The 21,172-nt window shown below is 42.5% G+C and overlaps 1 protein-coding gene across 2 annotated transcripts in view; it reads left to right on the forward strand.

Moving 5' to 3' along the window:
• The window catches only part of CDH20 (cadherin 20), a 1,157,650-nt gene that overhangs the window by 802,640 nt on the left and 333,838 nt on the right, over positions 1-21,172 (forward strand). The window contains exon 1 of one of the 2 annotated variants that reach the window (XM_078685761.1): positions 10,901-11,279. The exons of the other annotated variant lie outside the window; for it this stretch is intronic. The gene's annotated coding sequence lies outside the window, so the exon portion shown is untranslated. Of the gene's footprint in view, positions 1-10,900; positions 11,280-21,172 lie in introns of those variants that run through there. 2 annotated transcript variants of the gene reach the window in all.

The raw sequence follows: 21,172 nt of genomic DNA on the forward strand, positions 1-21,172 counted from the left end.
CACCACCTATGTTGTCAAGATTAACCTCCTTGTACATGTGACAACAACATTTGTGATACAAGGATGGATATTAGAATGCTTTCTTTTAAATATGTTTATGGTTAAGAATAGCAGAATGTCCTTTGTAAATACGTGGGGTGTGAATAAATGAAATAAGCAAATAAGTGAAAAGTATGCTCACAAACAAATTAATTACCTGCAAGGTAGTACACATTTTCCAAGAGAAAAATGTAGCTCATAGCTCTCTGCAAAGAAAGTATAGGGGGACCCCTTAGGAACAGATTGGGACCAGGGGAAATGACAGAGAAAAGTGTAACAATGTCCCTACGTTAGAAAATAATCAAAAGGTGGGGTACCTACAACGTAGGCCACCCACTAGGCAAATTCCTTTACTGGACACAACCACTAGAGTTCAGTTATCAATGGGTAAGTTCTCATAACACCAGGTTTTTTGTTTCAGTCATGGACATGGACATATTAGCATATCACTGTGTAAGACATTTCATGTGACAAGAAGCAGTCTAAATCAAAAATTTGGTATGTATAAAATAGACATAAGTTTATTACACATTTATCTTAAGTTTTTTTTAAAAAGCAGATATATTGTACACAACGAATACAACAAATACATAAAATTATACACAAAAAATTATTAAAAATGTTCAAAGGAACACAGGTCGACGCGGCGTTTCGGTTTAAAAAACCTTCATCAGGACAGTTTCTAAAAAGAAACACAATATTACTACAATGTTATAACAAGTGTACATCAATAAAAAACAACAAAGCAGCTGTCACATAATCTATCACATTCTTTCATTCCAGTGATTTGTCCTAGTGTCCTCTCATGAACAGTTACGAGAGATGTAAACTTGCGAAACGTTATAGAGAACAGTCGTTTTTTATGCTAATGGTTGTGCCATTGAATTTGCTCAAGGAGTATAACACAAAATGTTGTGATATTACTGGGAGTCTTAAGAATAAGTGATCTATTTCAATTATTCCTGGGCGGCTGTGTCAATAGACCGGCCACTCGTATGAAGATGTCTTACCTTCAGATTTAGCGACTGAATTCACAATTTATTCAGTCACCAGCTTTTGTGATGACAAAGCCTAGATGTGTCCTGGTTTGGGTCCACATACGAAGATAGTAACGTCCCATATATACGGGATAGGATAAAACGTTTCACTCTAAGGATACAGATAAATACCAGAGATAAATTAAGTGTCCACTATCATTTGTACACAAAAGGTAAATAAAGGATCAATGTGTGACATAAATACCTCAATTGTGAGTGTTGATTACTTAGCGCTGTATCGGAGGGGCCACCAGAGGATTCGTACACTATTAAATCTGTGTACACTGCAATTTGGGAGAAACAAGGTCTTTTACTATTTTTAATCGAAAAATTCCCCTCTTTTTGCAGCTATTGTGTGGATACTTAGTCTATTGCCTGTTGGGAATATAACTTACCGCTAGCAATTCTTGCGTAATCGCTATAGCCGTTTAGTACATATGCTTCATGGGCTGTTTTTATACTGCTTGCGATATCGGTTCCATCTGTAAATTAATACATTTTTAAAAAAAATTTTTAAGCTCGTAGCCAACTATTTTACAAAAATAGTGTTATTAGCTGCCTTTTCTATTTTTATTCCTCTCTTTACCCAGCCAGCGGTCATCACAGTGGGATTTTAGTGTCATTGGAAGCGGGCCCTCATGATTGCCCTCCATACCTTAGGTTTGTACCAGCATCATCGGGGTTCTAAATTACCCAGTGTTGTTTACATGGCTGTTTAACCACCCCCTATTTAGAGATTTCCACATTATTCTATGCGTGGGGCTTGTTGCGAGTATTTTAAATAGTCGTTGCAAAACCCGTATGGTAGTGGGACTGGAACACGGCGTTATGCCAGCACCGCATTGCTAGTATATTCGTAACCACATCGCTCTTGCAGTCCAGTACCATCCGGATGGTACTGGACTGCAAGAGCGATGTGGTTACGAATATACTAGCAATGCGGTGCTGGCATAACGCCGTGTTCCAGTCCCACTACCATACGGGTTTTGCAACGACTATTTAAAATACTCGCAACAAGCCCCACGCATAGAATAATGTGGAAATCTCTAAATAGGGGGTGGTTAAACAGCCATGTAAACAACACTGGGTAATTTAGAACCCCGATGATGCTGGTACAAACCTAAGGTATGGAGGGCAATCATGAGGGCCCGCTTCCAATGACACTAAAATCCCACTGTGATGACCGCTGGCTGGGTAAAGAGAGGAATAAAAATAGAAAAGGCAGCTAATAACACTATTTTTGTAAAATAGTTGGCTACGAGCTTAAAAATTTTTTTTAAAAATGTATTAATTTACAGATGGAACCGATATCGCAAGCAGTATAAAAACAGCCCATGAAGCATATGTACTAAACGGCTATAGCGATTACGCAAGAATTGCTAGCGGTAAGTTATATTCCCAACAGGCAATAGACTAAGTATCCACACAATAGCTGCAAAAAGAGGGGAATTTTTCGATTAAAAATAGTAAAAGACCTTGTTTCTCCCAAATTGCAGTGTACACAGATTTAATAGTGTACGAATCCTCTGGTGGCCCCTCCGATACAGCGCTAAGTAATCAACACTCACAATTGAGGTATTTATGTCACACATTGATCCTTTATTTACCTTTTGTGTACAAATGATAGTGGACACTTAATTTATCTCTGGTATTTATCTGTATCCTTAGAGTGAAACGTTTTATCCTATCCCGTATATATGGGACGTTACTATCTTCGTATGTGGACCCAAACCAGGACACATCTAGGCTTTGTCATCACAAAAGCTGGTGACTGAATAAATTGTGAATTCAGTCGCTAAATCTGAAGGTAAGACATCTTCATACGAGTGGCCGGTCTATTGACACAGCCGCCCAGGAATAATTGAAATAGATCACTTATTCTTAAGACTCCCAGTAATATCACAACATTTTGTGTTATACTCCTTGAGCAAATTCAATGGCACAACCATTAGCATAAAAAACGACTGTTCTCTATAACGTTTCGCAAGTTTACATCTCTCGTAACTGTTCATGAGAGGACACTAGGACAAATCACTGGAATGAAAGAATGTGATAGATTATGTGACAGCTGCTTTGTTGTTTTTTATTGATGTACACTTGTTATAACATTGTAGTAATATTGTGTTTCTTTTTGGAAACTGTCCTGATGAAGGTTTTTTAAACCGAAACGCCGCGTCGACCTGTGTTCCTTTGAACATTTTTAATAATTTTTTGTGTATAATTTTATGTATTTGTTGTATTCGTTGTGTACAATATATCTGCTTTTTAAAAAAAACTTAAGATAAATGTGTAATAAACTTATGTCTATTTTATACATACCAAATTTTTGATTTAGACTGCTTCTTGTCACATGAAATGTCTTACACAGTGATATGCTAATATGTCCATGTCCATGACTGAAACAAAAAACCTGGTGTTATGAGAACTTACCCATTGATAACTGAACTCTAGTGGTTGTGTCCAGTAAAGGAATTTGCCTAGTGGGTGGCCTACGTTGTAGGTACCCCACCTTTTGATTATTTTCTAACGTAGGGACATTGTTACACTTTTCTCGCTCATAGCTCTCTACCTTATGAAGAGAAAGATGGGGCTTCTCCAGTTTGTCTTTGAGGAATATGCATTAAGTTCTCCAGATTAAAGATGTCTTCAGTGGTGCTGCACTGTGTGCATATTACTGTTCCACAGCTATTACAAGAGGTTTTGTTCATCGTCCATATCCAAGTTACACATCTATTTGAAGCCCATGTGTGATGGGAACCTGATTCAACTGAACGTGTACTCTTTACACACAAACCCCTAAAAGACCTAAAAGGTGGTGCTATATTAACATGCACATGGATGATACTGCACCGTCCTCTGTGATACCAGTTTGATGCTATCTCTCTTTTGTGAACATCTAAGATCCTATGCAGCTTAGCTTCCAATACCTGAATAGCAATGTTAACTCTCACTTTATACCTCCGTATCTAAGGGGAGCCATAACTTCTGCTCCTGTGTCTGGGAGCCTTTGCATTTTCTCTGCTTAAGCCTGTGCTATGTTCAACCTTTCTTTGGCTAATACTGTTGATTTCATGCTATAATTACCTACGCCTGGATGGTACACTGCCATCTTGATCCATTCCTTTATGATAGTATTCTATGATCATGTCCGGGAGTGGTATTATATTTTCTTGTGTGATGAAGTGTATCAATCGGTCACTAGTGCCGCAGACCATGCTATATAAGTGCCACTCCTAACTTCCACAGTGATGGTATAATTTCTCCATCTATTCCTGATTCTTTTATTTTTCATTTTCACATTCTTGGTCGAGAAATGCCCCCACTGAATAAAAGAAGGATAATGTACCTTTCTCAGCTATGCCTTGGATGGTTTCAAGATTTCCCTAACTACGCCTTGGAGTTATGTTAGCCTCCACTTACTCTTGGGGGAAGTTTATCTTCCAACTATTAATGGTAGAAGGTACATCAACAGTAAATGCAAATGCACAATGGAAATGCAGGGGTAGCATATCTTTGATTGGCCTAGTGATTTGAACGGCTTCCAAATTAGCTTTGTGGCTCAGAATGTTTTATGAAACAACAGAGAAGAATTTGGGGTATAGGGCAATAATGACAGCACTTATCTATAGTATCATCTATGTAATAGGATGGTATGGGTGCCAAGGACCTGAAGCTAAATACCCCTGAGCTTCCCAGGGAGTAGAGCCCACAAAATACAACAAAGCACTATGGTCCGGCACTTTCCAACAAGGGTCAACAAGTAAATTAACAAGTGTAATAAAGTTCTGAACGGACTCTATGAGAACTTTATTACTCTTGTTAATTTACTTTTTGACCCTTGTTGGAAAGTGCCGGACCATAGTGCTTTGGTGGCTCAGAATGTTTTGTTTTGGTACCCCTAAAGTCAAATGCTGCTTTATATAATGTATTATTCCATCTGTGTCAGCTCCAGGGTCTCCTGTTGCTCGTGGTCGCTCCCATAAAACAGCGCTGCAACACATTATAGCCATGTCACAATTGAATGAATATCAACCAGCATTCTACGCTGTTTGGCCACTACAACATCTCTCCATTATTTACTGAGTCTAGAAAAAAGGCGTTGGATGACAAGACCACATCCTCTCACATTAATGATGTTCTACTTTAGTCGAGCTGACAAGCGGTCCAATTGTGATACACCATGCCTGGTGCAATACGATTTACACAGCCATTCTACTAATCACCCAACCAATATCTTGATGCTGTAACACCTATCAAGAGGTCTTGGATCAGCTAAACCAAACCTACTCACCATCCGCTCATCCAAGGACCAGAATCTTGATGGAAGGCTCCTAAATGTGAAAGACTCGTTTCTTTAGAAGGCCCTGCCTGTCAAACTTAGCCTCAACAGTAATTTGAAGTTGTGGCTGGCATTGATTTCTGTTTAACCCCCATCCTTTACTTCCTGCTCCCCAGTACACACTGCGTACTGTAATTTATCAATTCCAAATTCATTGTTCATCACTGGCCAAATGCGGACGGAGGCGGTTGGAATCTGACCCATAGCTGGAAGGAATTACACTTCAGTGGACCTCTCATACTTTCTCTTGTAATATACAGTGGTGTTCACATGAATACTGAGTTGCTTGTACCAATTTCAAGTCCTTTCAACTTTGAGGGAATGCTTTAACACCTTAACTGCTTCAAACGTTCCGCGCCAGTGCGGAGCGTTCTATTAAGCGGGCGAGGCTGTGTCGGGCAACGGATGTGCGCAGCACTACCGAGGTAGTGCTCGCGACGGCCATTGGCCGACACACGCAGCGAGTGCGTTAACAATTATTTGATATACATAGAGTCTAATCTAGCCTCCAATTACATTGCAGTCCAAGATGAGCTAAAGCAGCTTAAAGCACTCGAAAATTCACAAAATAAATAAGGGACATGATTCTAATCACTAAAGATTAAAACATGGTCAGTGGTACAACGTTTGAGAGGTTTTCCAGGTATAGTGAAAAAGTGAATATAGCATCCCAGGCACATGTGAAGAAGGAAGAGTGCCATCTGGATATAGGCAGTAAATTAGTAAATGCAACAGAAAGTTAGAGGGAGTTACAGTACCTCTGAGTCACATGCAGGAGTAATCTGTGCAGCTGGAAAGTTGATGCTGACCACTTCACATAGTTTAAAACACAATAAAATGATAAGAAAATTAGCGACCAAATATCCATATCCTATGTCTTCTTGCAGCTCAAAGTATTAAAATCAACTGAGAAGGCTGCTAATACGTGGTTCAACTTAGATTTGTACAACTTGAAAACCGAGGGACTTATTTAGAATTTGACAGACGGGATATGCCATCACAGACATGGTTGACAGCACGTCTGCCATACTACATGTGCCTTTAGCCTATGACATTTGTTTTGTTATGTTTTTTATCTACATAAAATGTATGTAGCGCTCATTCACCCTAAGGTTTCTTGGAGCTAATACGTGACAATGGTTAGAGACAGGCCGAGCACTAATTTGCTGATTAACTTTAGATGTGCCAGACAGCAAATTAAACTGCTCTGAAACACCAGACTGTTCATCCATAATCAAGACGTCAAATCTTCCGTCAAAGTTCGGGTGAAACACTGCATTGAAATAGGTAGTTCACTTGTGACAGGCATGCCAATATACTGCCTGATCCCCTCAAAGCTATCTTACACTCAATGGCTGGACTCATTATTCACACAAGAAGATCTAACAGAATCAATCTTGTTTAAATTCCTTCAAAAGGGGATCTCTTCAATGCCCTCAACCTACTAAATGCCTTGCCCTTTGAGAAGGGACATGTATCTTACCGCCCCCTTTACGTAGCCCACACAGTGGTACTGTCTGGTAAAATCAAATTCCTAAGAAAAAATGCTGATCTTCAAAAACTCTTTTCTCAGTGAACTCATAAAAACCTTTTAACCTCATCGCAGCTTGAGAGTTTCCCCTGCTGTGCTGGACAGCAATAAAAACGGGTGTGGTCATGACGAGCTCAGCTCGTCATGAGCACACGAGCACTGTACTGCATGACGAGCTGAGCTCGTCATGAGCATGGAAGGGGTTAATGCCTTAACCACCCCAACAACACTTGCAATCTCACTGCAAATTGCAGAGCTAAAGGTGAAATTGCCCAACCTGGCTTAAGATTTAGCATGTAACATCCTGAACCCATATCATACATCGGCCCACTGTCCCTGTTTGCGACATGGCACACCTTTCAAAAGCTGCCGGACTGCGTGCCCTAATATAATGCGCATTCTGTTAAATACAGGGTGGCTGCTTATAGCTCTACTATATTTCACAGTGCGTACATCTGCCGATCACACTTTAAAGGAGGGCTAGAGATCCCCTTGCAGGTAGGAGCAGTGAGTGACTGCACTTGCCTGCAGGGCGATGTCTGGGTGGTCCATGGGACTTCACTATACCCCCTCCAGTGGGCTGCCATCAGAGGGCACAATGGAAGTACGCCTCCTAAGGGCCTGTTTGCCTCTATGCTCATGTTCATAATAGGGCATGGGAGCAGAGGGATAGTGATTCCATCATTTGCATGCAGCCATGTCCTCATGCAAATGAGGGGACACCCACCCAAGATACTGCATTTGTGCCAGTGTTATCAGTATCAAAGAATGGACCATAGAAGCATCTATGGCCCATTTTGTAATACCACTGTACGCCGGGTGTATGCAGGCAGTGAATGAATGCAGGGGGATGTCTGAGGGGTTCATGGAACCCCATTCCTCCCTCTGGATGACTGTCTCAGGGGCGCACTAATAACGCACCACTTTTTGTGGTGCACTGCTAGTGTACCTCTTAAAGGCATGCTTGCCTCTTCACCCCCGTCTGCAATAGTGCACGGGCACAGATACTAACTTCCTCATTTGCATGGGGCCATATTCCCATGCAAATGACAGTATGGCTTCTCGCAATTGTACTTGCACTGCATGTATGCAAGTGCGGGGGCAAAGGAGTACCTAAGAACTGAGATACCCCACAATTTGCCTCAACTGAATTTCCCACATTTCACTGGAACAGGGATAGTGTCAAACGTCATTTTCATGAGTCGACATTGCCTCGCGTTAAGGCACATCCCATACATCAAAAATAAGTAACACAAATTATTGATTAAGCTGTATTGATTTAGTGGACCAACTCAACAACAGAGTTCTAGATCAATAAAAATGTTAAGGATTTTATTACAAAATTAAAAAAATAAGTAGTACAGAGTCAATGCCATGAAGGATCTTAAATACAGAGCTACACAGAGTAGATAAAATTCAGAAAATATTCTAAGTCTTATTGAGCAGCAAAATCAGGAAAGGATCGGAAGGCATCCCTAGTAAAATAGGAAAGTCTTCTGCCTCACCCTATAACATTGAGGTATTTTTTACACAATTTTTGCATAAGCTATAAGAATTTCTGCAGATTCATTGTGGTGTGAGCAAATGTATAATTTCCTCAACAAATCAGAGCAAAAGAACAATAAACGTCACATTTATTTAACACCCAAGCACTAATCCACTACTTGAATAGTGATTCTGCACCCTCAATACTATTATCATTGGGAGAAGCACCAACAGAACAAGATACTCCCACATCAATGGGTTTTGTGCATAAATAGGTCTCGGTAAATAAACAAGAGGATGACATTTTGCAAAATGTTGCAATTTATAGGTGAATTGGGGAAGGTTCAGCGTGAGCAGAACATTAATTACAGTGGCAATACCCCATCTTTTTCTACTTTACTACGTGCTGCTGAGCTTGTTGGGAGAGGATGTTGTGTGGGTGAAGGATGTGGGATAAAGAACAGGATGAGTGATGGAGATGACTTCCATTTTGGGCAAAATTATGTTTTGCACTAAAATGTGGCCTAATTGACACACATTAGAAAAACACACTTCTACACACCATTGGAACCTCGTTATAAAAGAAAATGGCAATACATCATTCTGTATGTATTCTCATTGCTAATTCTGCACAAAAATATAAATCCACAAAAATCTCTTACACCAGTGCTATCATTATTACAGAAGGGGCCGCAACACACAATTGTCTGCGCTTCTGAAATACTACAGTGCCCAAGAACACACAAAGCAGATGCACACACCCATTGCACCTCCAGTGCACTGTATATAAAACAGTCCAAGGGCCCATTTTATACATATGCATAGGGGCATTTTATACAAAGGTGCGCTTGATGCAGACTGGGGTAGTGCACCCTATTATGATAAAAGCATACAAAGGCACACATTCTCATGCATAATATGGCCGCTGCTCTACTCACACCTCTCTGGGGTCCCTGTCCTTTGCTTTTTATTCTAAATGCTCGATACTAAATACTGATATTTATCATGTGATATTAAATGCCGCTAACAATATATTATTTACTTCCTTAAAACCCTTTGTATTCTCGTTACGGCTGGGAGCCGTCACGCGTCACGGTAAGTGTGTGCGGAGGACGGCCCCCGGCCCTACGAACCCCGCTCACTAATAAAAACTCCCTCACTGCGCGAAAATTTCACGCACACGGAAGGGGTTAAACTACTACCTAACTAGATGCTCTAAATCCCACCATCACCCTCTCTTCCAATGACATCTATTCCCTCACATTCTGGTCCTTCATCTTTCCACTCTCATCCACGTATACCCACACGGACTTCCAACGTCTGTACTTTTTTCTACAGACGCTATTTTGCGTTTGTGCCGAAAACAGCTTTATCTCTGTTTAGATATGCAGCACCAATGTTAATGTACTCATTGTACAATTGCTTCACCATTGAATTTAAAAGAATATATACATGAATTAATTAATTTAAATTACAACACTTGAAAGCCTGAGTTTATTTAATGCATTTTTAATCTACAAATACGACCTTTTATTGATCTATATAACTTCCATGTACTTACAGATCTATATATGTATTACTTTTCTTCTAATTCATCATATTCAATGCACTACTCTATTGCTCACCCTATACCGCTCCCAATGTATCCTCTACCTCAACTCTCTGACTCATCTCAAACCTCTTTCTACTACTCTTTTCAATGCACTATCCTATTTCTCACCCTACACCTCTATCGAAGTATCCTCTACCTCCATTCATTCATTCATTCCAAACCCCATCACACTACTATGATCCCCAAAATAACCCTTTCTAGACTCTTCCCTGCTCTACACCTCATTGCATCATTTCACACCTCTTTTACTATTACTCTCCCCCAAAACAAGCCTTTCTAAATCCTTCCATTTGACTCTTCCCCCTCCACCTCACTTTTACTCATCCCAAGCCTCCTTCTACTGCTATTCGCTCCAAAACATCCATCCTAAATAACAGACTAACGTGCCCACCACTTAATTTAATTTCATATTTCACAATACTAATTCACCACTAATCATTTATGGATTCCAGAGTCGCACCCTCCTCTGTGAAAAAGCGCTTTGACGCCTCGTCAGCGGTAGTAAGCGCTATATAAATGCAATTACAATGTAATACAATACACGTGTTTATTTAGCACTCAGTCGTCAATTGGGGCTTAGTGGCGCTATATCTTTAAGTTAAGACAATTAAATATAAATAACATGAATAAAAAGTGAAGTCAGGGAGCTAATATAACTGAGAAACGGTGAAGCGAACAGGAGAAAGCTGCTACGAAGAAGGGGGGGGGAGATGTGGGTGGTGTGAGGAAGATTAGCTTTTGCAGATGTAATTTCCCCCACTCTGAGTGCATCTGTGGGAGGATGCTGCTCCCCGTGCGCGTTCTTCTACTCAACATGCGTGACTTGGGGACCCCCTCTGAAGCAGCCCCACTGGAGCGCTGGGATCACGCGCTGATAACCGGTCTGGTCCCCTCACCTCCGAGACCCCGTCGCCGTCCATCCCACCACCCTGAGAGGAGCGGGTAGGGAGACTGGCAAACTCAGGAAGCAAAGGGCTGCTCTCATTGGCTGCCAGGGGGCTGCGCCGTCTCCTCCAGTGGAAGTAATTGAACTCAGCAATGAGGAGACAACTTTCCCTTGTCTTTGCATCTCCCTGGAGAGGGGCTGTGTCGGAGGAGGGGAGCTGCGTGCGGCTGCGGGTGACAGGCGCACGCGGTGGCTTTGGCTGGTCACAGGAGGCGCTGCAGCTTCCCGGAGGAGGGAAGGAAGGAGCCCCAGCCGGCCAAGGCGCCACAGCCGCAGCGCGGAGCATCAAGGTAGGGGGAGGCGATGTGCACGCGCGGGGGCTCGGCATGGGGGTTTTGGGGAGCAAAAGCTTGTTTATTGAGCAAACGCATCTTACTCGTAAAAATAGTTTAGAAACAATGTCAGTACTAACTACATCTTCGTTTTCCATTGGGGTGGGTGTCAAATATAGTGGAAACATCTTTGGCTTTTTTTTTTGCAGATTTATATAGAGCGAACTCGACTGAAGGTATTGGAGCGCTTTACATGAGCACCGGTTACTTTACGCAAGGACACATTCATTTAAATATCCCTGGCACCAGCTGTGCATGGCGTAATTCCTTTCAGACTGCAGATTAATTCATATGTCCTATAGGCTTAGAGGGGAGACGGGCTAGCTGTAAGGTTGTAGGGCACACCTACCTGTAAGAGTTATAGAAAAGGTGCACCTTAGTAGGAAGTAGGATAGCTCGGGAGGTAGTGCGCCTGCTTGCGAGGTATGTGTGCGCCCTGCACGCTGTCTGGTTTGGCAGGGCTGCCTCTGCCTGACATCTGTTTCTGTCGATATTACGAGTGCCAGCGGGTTTAGTTATTTGAACAATAGAAACTTGCAGGGCATGAAGAGTCTGTGTCCAACAAGCTCGTATAATTGTAAAACCACACTAAGCCAAGTTCTTCCGTCTTTGCGTGCCATTTTCGGTCAATGCTTCCATCTATTTTTGAGTTTTTTTCACCATTTTTTCTGAATCTATTCCTCAAACGGGACGGATTTGGGAATGTCCTTTGCAAAACGCGAATAGACTGCACATTTGCCGTGGTTGGCTGGTTTTGAAAAGCAGGGTAATTGTGACTGTAAATTGTGCGCAGTCTGTCAATGCGCTTTGCATCTCTTAAAGCAACTCTGTGTAGCACAGCCTTCGGCGACTTATCGATCATCGTCAAAACCCGTTTGATGCAAGTTTAAGTAGGAGGAGAAATGCCATCTACTGGCTCAATTGTATTATTTTGAACTACGACGCCACGATTCAAATCACGGTTTTCCTGGTTCACGGGTGATCCTCGGCAAATCATTTTAGCTACTGTGTATCTTTTCCCAAAATGGAGACTCTTAGAAACAGACGAGATGTGCATATTGTTTGCTTTACGCATTTGTTATTTGCCAAGCCGACGCAAACATATGTAGGTGTTTGAGTGTCTGTGTATACGACCTCCCTAGTCGACAGAAACTAACAGAACCAATGAGTGTCTGGTTGTGAACAGCTGCACACACCGCCTCCCTTCGCACAGCGGGACGCTGAGTTCGCCTCTGTCCGCGTGGGAGTGAGTCTGCTTTCTCGCCTGCGGAGTGGCAATCAGTAGTGCAGCGGGTGCAGTGGCACCGGGACCCAGAAGCGTTACGGTCCCAATGTGCCAACATTATGCCTGTTGACTGTCTAGCCAGCGGAAGGGGAGCACTCAGGCTGGTGGCACCGTTGGTACACTACTGTTTCGCGCCGGAGCACGTGGCGGGGTGGCGTCCTTGAAAAGTGGATGGATGCTGCTTGGGTTCGTGTATCGCGCGACTCGCCCACCAGGGGAAGCGCTGCTCACTACAAACACCGCTGGATGAGGGTCTCTTTCATGGCGTGGGGTCACCGACAGCGATGTGAGGACAAGACAGTCAGAGACAGACAGTCTTAACTTCGCGTCTTTCAGCAGCTGCACCGCCTCTGCTTCATCCCCACTGACCGAGGGTGGAAGAGGCTGAGGACACGGCTCTGCGAGGCTTTTCTGATGGATGGATGGATAGCGAGTGACGTGAAACTGGTCCCACTCCACCCCCATCACGGGTCTCCTTACGAGTTGGCCGGCGTTTGCAGTGGAAAATCCGGAGAGACAGAATTAAGTCTACTGGCTGGTACATTCATTCATTGGAAGCTCAGATATGAAGAGTTTCCCCTAGAAATGGACACTGACTGCTCGCATCCGGATAAGCAAGTGCTCTTCCGAGCAGTTTTCCAAAAACGGTGACATTTTCTGCCTGCTCTGTCGCGAGACTGTTAGTGGGGGTGTTGATCCGGGGCACAGGGCACACTTGTGCCTGCCTGTCTGGTGAGCATTGACTGCTTCTTCTGGGCTGTAGTAGGCAGCGGCCAGGGGTGTGCACTGATGCTTGCAGGAGCCCGACTCCCGGCAGCCTGTCTGAGAGGCCCCGTGTCTGGGCAAGAAGATATTGGGTTTGTGGATATCAGACCCCGAAAACTGATAATTGCAAGTTGTGTTATTTTTCCAAGAGTTATCACCACTCTGGGTGTAATAACACACCTTGTAAGAGGGTCTTAGATAGGGGTGGGCGGAATTTGGGTAATCACGTTACGCAAATATCTGCGAAATGGTAAAAAATCTCTGCGAACACGCAGAAATTCCACGAACATGAGGAATTGCTTGTTCTCATTGCTTTTTTCCTGTTCGCCATCGCTGTTTGCGTGCTCGGGGGGGAAATATCTCACGAACACGCATTTTGAGAATGCGAACAAGCAAAAAAATTCACGGAACGCAGAATTTTGGGCAATTTCGAGTTCTCCGCGGGAAGCGAAATTACCCAAATTCCGCAAATTCCGTGAGCGGAACGGAATTTACCGCCCAGGCCTAGCCTTAGAGTCGCCGAAGAGGTGGAACAGAGGGCGACCTTTCTAACCATCAACCGTGTTTAAGTTCAGAGTTGCTAAAAAGGTGGATGTAATTAGTTAGGTCTTCAATTCTAGGCTGCCGCCCTCCCTGTTTAAGTGTAGAGTCACTGAAGTGGTGGCCCTGGGGGTCTTGCCATCAAGCCATATCACCTTGGCCCTTGATAAGTTGCAGAAGCTGTGGCTCTGAGCGTCTTGACTTTGAAGACCGATACATTTTGATCTCAGTTACCGGCAGTCACTAAAGAGGTGGTTCTGAGAGGTTCCTCACCCTTGACCCTTGTTCAATTATCACTTGCTGGAGATGTGGTTCTGAGGGCGTTGACACCAAAACTGCCCAAACCTAACCCAGCTAAGTTTTTGAGTCGCTGAAGAGCGGAGTCTGAAGATCTTGACTTTGACACTGTTCGCCCCTGATATCACTTAGCTTCAGAATCACTGTAGTTCTTGACTTTAAGATTGCTGATCCCAGACCTAGTCAGTGAACAGATGGGTCTGAGGGTCTTAACATCAAGATTGCTCATTTTCTCAGTTAAGGTTGGATTCACTGAGGAGCTGGGTCTGAGAATAACATCTGTCCTGGCGGCTAGAGTTTGGCTCCTCTAGGAAGCAAACACCAAATATTTCCTTGGATTGGTTAGTGTTCAGATATGTTTTTGGAGTTCAAAGGCTGACATTTCACTTAAAACATAATTTGTTGCTGTGCTTATTAACTATAAACTGACAATGTTTTAAACACGTTTTTTTGTCATCAATTTGACTTCTTTGTTGCCTTCATGGCTTGTGTTCTGTTTTTTGAGGATCACTGCCTTTGCCGGGTATCTTTTCAATGAACCATGCTGTAACAAATAAATGTCCTTGATGCAGTAGATGAGAACAGAAATGATTTATTGAAGATATGTTCCAGATCAAGTTGATAGTACAGGAGTATATAAGTCCAATTGTGAAACCCCACCAGGAGCAGATGGATACATGCTCAGCCTAAGATGTAACTGACTCTGCCTTTCAAGCATTCACAGCTAGAACACTCTGTGACATCATAGATGCATGCTGAGCAAGTAATAACAAACACTAAAGAAGTACAGGGAAGATGGACAAACAGGATGTAACACATGCTTCATAGCCTTCTAGAATATATCTCTAGAGTGAATGGCCAAAACCATAAATATGTGCCAGGAATTTACAGAACTGACAAACTTACTGAATTGTGAGGACATTGAACTACATCTACCATAATGCATTGTGGGAAGACTAATGCAACCTGGGAAGTAAATCAGTTGCCTGAGCAGGTGAAATGCATGCAATTTATTTGGCATTTCACCACAGTGATACATATGCAGTGCGTTGACACCATCAAACGGATTGGATACTGGTCTCTGATGAATGCCAAAAACCACGAAACACATATCTGAAAAGTTCTACCTCTCACCGAGCATGGCTTGACTGAATGTGAGAAAACTGTATTGCAAAATCATTGGCTTACCACGAGTTGATAAGGACTGGTTAAATATGTGAGGCTGCAAACTGCATCTGTGAAACATTTCAAAGATGACTGCAGCAGTGTGGTCAGGTTAAATAGTTTATGATTTTGCCAGCACAATGTCACACCAGCATTATAAGACTACATAGATCGTAGTGCTGAGGTTGTAATTTTTCACAAGCATATACACCAGCTTTTTCCTGGCTAACTAGAGCAAAACATTTTTTCATAGGTCAGTTTCTGCAAATGTGTTGTTTTTGATTTATCAGACTGTGCAAACAAAGGTGCAACATCGCGCAAGTGCAATATATGTAATCCTGAAATGATGACGGATTGTTGAAGGACATAAGGAAATACGGGCAACCCAATAAACCCTTGTAGGCTTGGGCAGTAAACAGTAAAAGATAAGGGGTGTCTACAAGGGATTTCGTTTGTCAAATGATTACATTTATTTATTAGCATAAGTCATTGAGTATGTTGTCAGCAGTCTAACTCAAGTGTGACCACAGGACAACAGCAATATATATCGACATCAATCAAAAAAAGAGAGAAAAGAGCACACGGAAGATCCTAATTGTATGAAAATATATAATATTTTATATATCAGAAATAAATTCAAGGGGAAACAATCAAGTAATTTGATCAAAAGCAGATTGTCAATCCTTGTAGACACCCCTCATCCTTTATGGATTGTTGAAGGGGCAGTAATGTAAACTGTCATTTGGTTGTATCTGCACTTTAAGTTAGTTCCACTCACTGGTCAGACAATACGGCGTCTGTTCTATGAATGAGTGGGGTAATGTTGGCATACATGCATCATAAGGTCAAGGCAGGGACCTGATGGTACCAACATGTGAGCTGCTCTTTTATCTTTACAGGCCTGGACTTTTAATAGGAGGCAGCTGCCTTCATCCTAGTTGCTAGATGTATTTCATTTTTGTGTTTGAATTTAAGCATTTGCTTACAAGGTAAATTTGTTGCTCAGTACGTTTTCTTAGTGGCTCAGGGTCAAATAACTAGCAATTTTGTTTAGTTTAAAAGAATATTTTAATGAGGTGAGAGGCATATCTACACTTATTAGAGGGAGTGGGGGCTCTTTTTACGTTTCAAATTGCAAGTCCTATTCTGTGCAAGAATAAGGGTCGTGGCTGGTTCTAGTGCATTGAATGTCATGTCAGTTGCCAATACAGCACCAGCAGAGGGCACCAGAGAGCTTCACAAGTAACAAAGGATGACTTTCTCTACCCTAGCAGAGTGGTGGTGACAGCATGATGAAAGTTCACTTAGGGAGTTAAGAGTTTTCACACCAGATATGATAAGAACTAGAATTCATGCACAGTGCAGTGATGTGCAGACTAAGGTGTGGAAAGTTTTCAATGGCCCCTGAGATGAATATTCACATGGTTTGGAGCCGATTGAACCTGTTTTTGTGTTAGTAATATGTTAAGTTGTGGGTTATGTTGGCCAGGATTCAGTCTACCTTTGTCCTTACACACAGGGCCAGACTGGGAACCGAAACCAGCCCTGGCAAAGAGTTCATCCGGCACTGGGGTGGAGCAGCCGGTGCCAGCGGAAACCTAGCTTTGTGCCACTTTTGTTGCTGGGGACCGATATCGGCCCCCAGTAACAAAAAAACAGCCCCACGGGGGTAAAAAACCAGCCCCCACCCTGGCTGCCCACCGGGGAAACACCCGGTGCCCGCTACGGCCAGTCCGACCCTGCTTACACAGTGTCATTATCAGTGGCGTTGCCTTCTTGGAGACAATGGTTTGAGCCCACATTGATGATGCCCCTAATTCTTGAGCATCTTCGCAAAGCATCACTTGCAAAGAAACCTCTTTTTCATATCTCAGCAATGCATAGATATTTACATTCCAATGCATTACAAAAAGCTCCCTGCTCTGACCTTGCAGTTGGTGTGGGGTAGTTGCAGCACTGAGCTTTCAACAATCTGTGACTTCATTCCCTACTCTGGTATCCCTTTATAAATGCTATTGATGTTTGCCCTTTCTTTCATGATGGTTTTCTCACACAGTAGGCTCAGCCAGGAAACCTTTCCATGACTTCGATTTCTTTCGCAGCCTTCTCCATATACGTCCCTCTGCAACAGTTCACCCTGGGTCTCTTCTTCTTCTCCTGTGTGAACGCCACTCCCTCCACCTTGTCTTTTTTGCCAGCCAGGCCAAGGTAACTGTAACTCCTTCATTCTGCAACTTATCTAATGGAACAATAACCCTACTCTTCAATAACAAACGTTGTCCACCTGAAATGCAAAACATGGGAACAAATGACAATCGACGAAACTTACATACAAATCTAAAAATTAGTTTCAGAAACAAGGGCATTTCAAAATGTACTGCAGATTCAGGCCCCCGACTTAGGCTAATATAATTAATTCACCCTGCTATGTACGTTAGTAATTACATAAAATCATCAGTGTTCAATAGGAATATTTCCCTAACTACATTGAATAAGTATATTGCAACTACATCATTAGCCTAGGAAGCATTCAAAACACAGTTGATATATCACTGGGTCACATCACTAATGAGGCCTATAGAAACAGGTTACATTAGTTACATATTCAGCACAAATTCTATGACTTAATTATTAAACTTTGCATTGAGAGGCATTAATTTTGTAGGAACATTTTGCTTGATTCACGTTTCCTCTAGCATCTAATTTCTCTCATGACATTGAATAATGCGTGAGTGTGTGTTACAAGCGGTTACATTACACTCCTAATGGGTACCCAACATAGGATACAGATTTTGCACTCTATCAGTCACAAATTACAACGGGCTTATTCTGTGCAAGAATAAGGGCAGTAACTGGCTCTAGAGCATTGAATGTCATGGCAGTTGCCAATACAGCACCAGCAGAGGGCACCAGAGAGCTTCACAAGTAACAAAGGATGACTTTCTCTACCCTAGCAGAGTGGTGGTGACAGCATGATGAAAGTTCACTTAGGGAGTTAAGAGTTTTCACACCAGATATGATAAGAACTAGAATTCATGCACAGTGCAGTGATGTGCAGACTAAGGTGTGGAAAGTTTTCAATGGCCCCTGAGATGAATATTCACATGGTTTGGAGCCGATTGAACCTGTTTTTGTGTTAGTAATATGTTAAGTTGTGGGTTATGTTGGCCAGGATTCAGTCTACCTTTGTCCTTACACACAGGGCCAGACTGGGAACCGAAACCAGCCCTGGCAAAGAGTTCATCCGGCACTGGGGTGGAGCAGCCGGTGCCAGCGGAAACCTAGCTTTGTGCCACTTTTGTTGCTGGGGACCGATATCGGCCCCCAGTAACAAAAAAACAGCCCCACGGGGGTAAAAAACCAGCCCCCACCCTGGCTGCCCACCGGGGAAACACCCGGTGCCCGCTACGGCCAGTCCGACCCTGCTTACACAGTGTCATTATCAGTGGCGTTGCCTTCTTGGAGACAATGGTTTGAGCCCACATTGATGATGCCCCTAATTCTTGAGCATCTTCGCAAAGCATCACTTGCAAAGAAACCTCTTTTTCATATCTCAGCAATGCATAGATATTTACATTCCAATGCATTACAAAAAGCTCCCTGCTCTGACCTTGCAGTTGGTGTGGGGTAGTTGCAGCACTGAGCTTTCAACAATCTGTGACTTCATTCCCTACTCTGGTATCCCTTTATAAATGCTATTGATGTTTGCCCTTTCTTTCATGATGGTTTTCTCACACAGTAGGCTCAGCCAGGAAACCTTTCCATGACTTCGATTTCTTTCGCAGCCTTCTCCATATACGTCCCTCTGCAACAGTTCACCCTGGGTCTCTTCTTCTTCTCCTGTGTGAACGCCACTCCCTCCACCTTGTCTTTTTTGCCAGCCAGGCCAAGGTAACTGTAACTCCTTCATTCTGCAACTTATCTAATGGAACAATAACCCTACTCTTCAATAACAAACGTTGTCCACCTGAAATGCAAAACATGGGAACAAATGACAATCGACGAAACTTACATACAAATCTAAAAATTAGTTTCAGAAACAAGGGCATTTCAAAATGTACTGCAGATTCAGGCCCCCGACTTAGGCTAATATAATTAATTCACCCTGCTATGTACGTTAGTAATTACATAAAATCATCAGTGTTCAATAGGAATATTTCCCTAACTACATTGAATAAGTATATTGCAACTACATCATTAGCCTAGGAAGCATTCAAAACACAGTTGATATATCACTGGGTCACATCACTAATGAGGCCTATAGAAACAGGTTACATTAGTTACATATTCAGCACAAATTCTATGACTTAATTATTAAACTTTGCATTGAGAGGCATTAATTTTGTAGGAACATTTTGCTTGATTCACGTTTCCTCTAGCATCTAATTTCTCTCATGACATTGAATAATGCGTGAGTGTGTGTTACAAGCGGTTACATTACACTCCTAATGGGTACCCAACATAGGATACAGATTTTGCACTCTATCAGTCACAAATTACAACGGGCTTATTCTGTGCAAGAATAAGGGCAGTAACTGGCTCTAGAGCATTGAATGTCATGGCAGTTGCCAATATAGCACCAGCAGGAGGCAAGCAGAGAGCTTCACAAGTAGAAAAGATGTCCTTCTCTCTATCCTAGCAGAGAGGTGGTGACAGCATGATGGAAGTTTGCTTAGGGTGTTAAGAGTTTCCACAGCAGATCTGATAAGAACTAGAAATCAATCAATTAATCAAAAATACTTTATTTTGCTCACTTTAGATAAAAAAATTGCACATTGCACAGATGTGCGGACTGAGGTGTGGAACGTTTTTGATGGCCCCACAGATGAATATTCACATGGATTTGAACCTATTAGAACTGTTTTTGTGTTAGTAATATGCTATTGTCAAATTAGTGGGGTATGTTGGGCAGGTTTCAGTCTACCTTTGTGCTTACACAGTATCATTATCAGTGGCGGTGCCTTCTTGGAGACAACGCTTTAAGCCCACATTGATGATGCCTTTAATTCTTAAGCACTTTCACAAAGCATCACTTGCAAATAAACATCTTTTTCATATCACAGCAATGCATAGATATTTACATTCCAATGGAGTAGAAAAAGGCCCCTGCTCTGACCTTGCAGTTGGTGTGGGGTGGTTGCAACAGTGCTGAACTTTCAGTGATCCATAAATTAATTCCCTGCTCTGGTATTGCTTTATAAATGATACTGATGGTTGCCCTCTCTGTTGCTGGTTGCTCGTTATGATGTTGGTGGCCCATGCCGTTGATGGTTGCACATTCTTTCTGTGTTTCTCTATCCTTTTGATGACTGCCCATTCCTTTGATGGTTACTGAGTCTATTGATGGTTCGATGCTGTTGGTGATTACTCATTCTGGTGCTGGATACCCATGCTTTTGATGGTTGCTCATTCATTTGATGATTATCTATTTCGTTGTTGCTACTCCATCCCTTTGATGGTTGCTTATTCTGTTGTTGGCCACTATAATTATTATTTATTATTATTTGAAAGACTTGTATAGCGCTCAGCTACCCATACAGCTTCCCGGTGCTTTAAGAAAGAGGTAAGGGTATATCTATCACAGCTGACTCAGAACAACCAAGTCTGTTTCCGAAAGGTAGTAAGTGAAGAGCAGCTTCTTAAATATTCCAGAAGGGCATTCCAAAGATTGGGGCCCAGGTAAGCAAAGGACAGCACTCCCAGGTGAGCCCGCTTGTCTCTGGGAGTGAAACACAGGGAAAGGTCACCCGAGCATAGTGGACTGTCCAACTGATATGATCTCACCAGTTCCTGAAGATAT

Source organism: Lissotriton helveticus, chromosome 4_1 (assembly GCF_964261635.1).
Source record: "Lissotriton helveticus chromosome 4_1, aLisHel1.1, whole genome shotgun sequence".
NCBI lineage: Eukaryota > Metazoa > Chordata > Amphibia > Caudata > Salamandridae > Lissotriton > Lissotriton helveticus.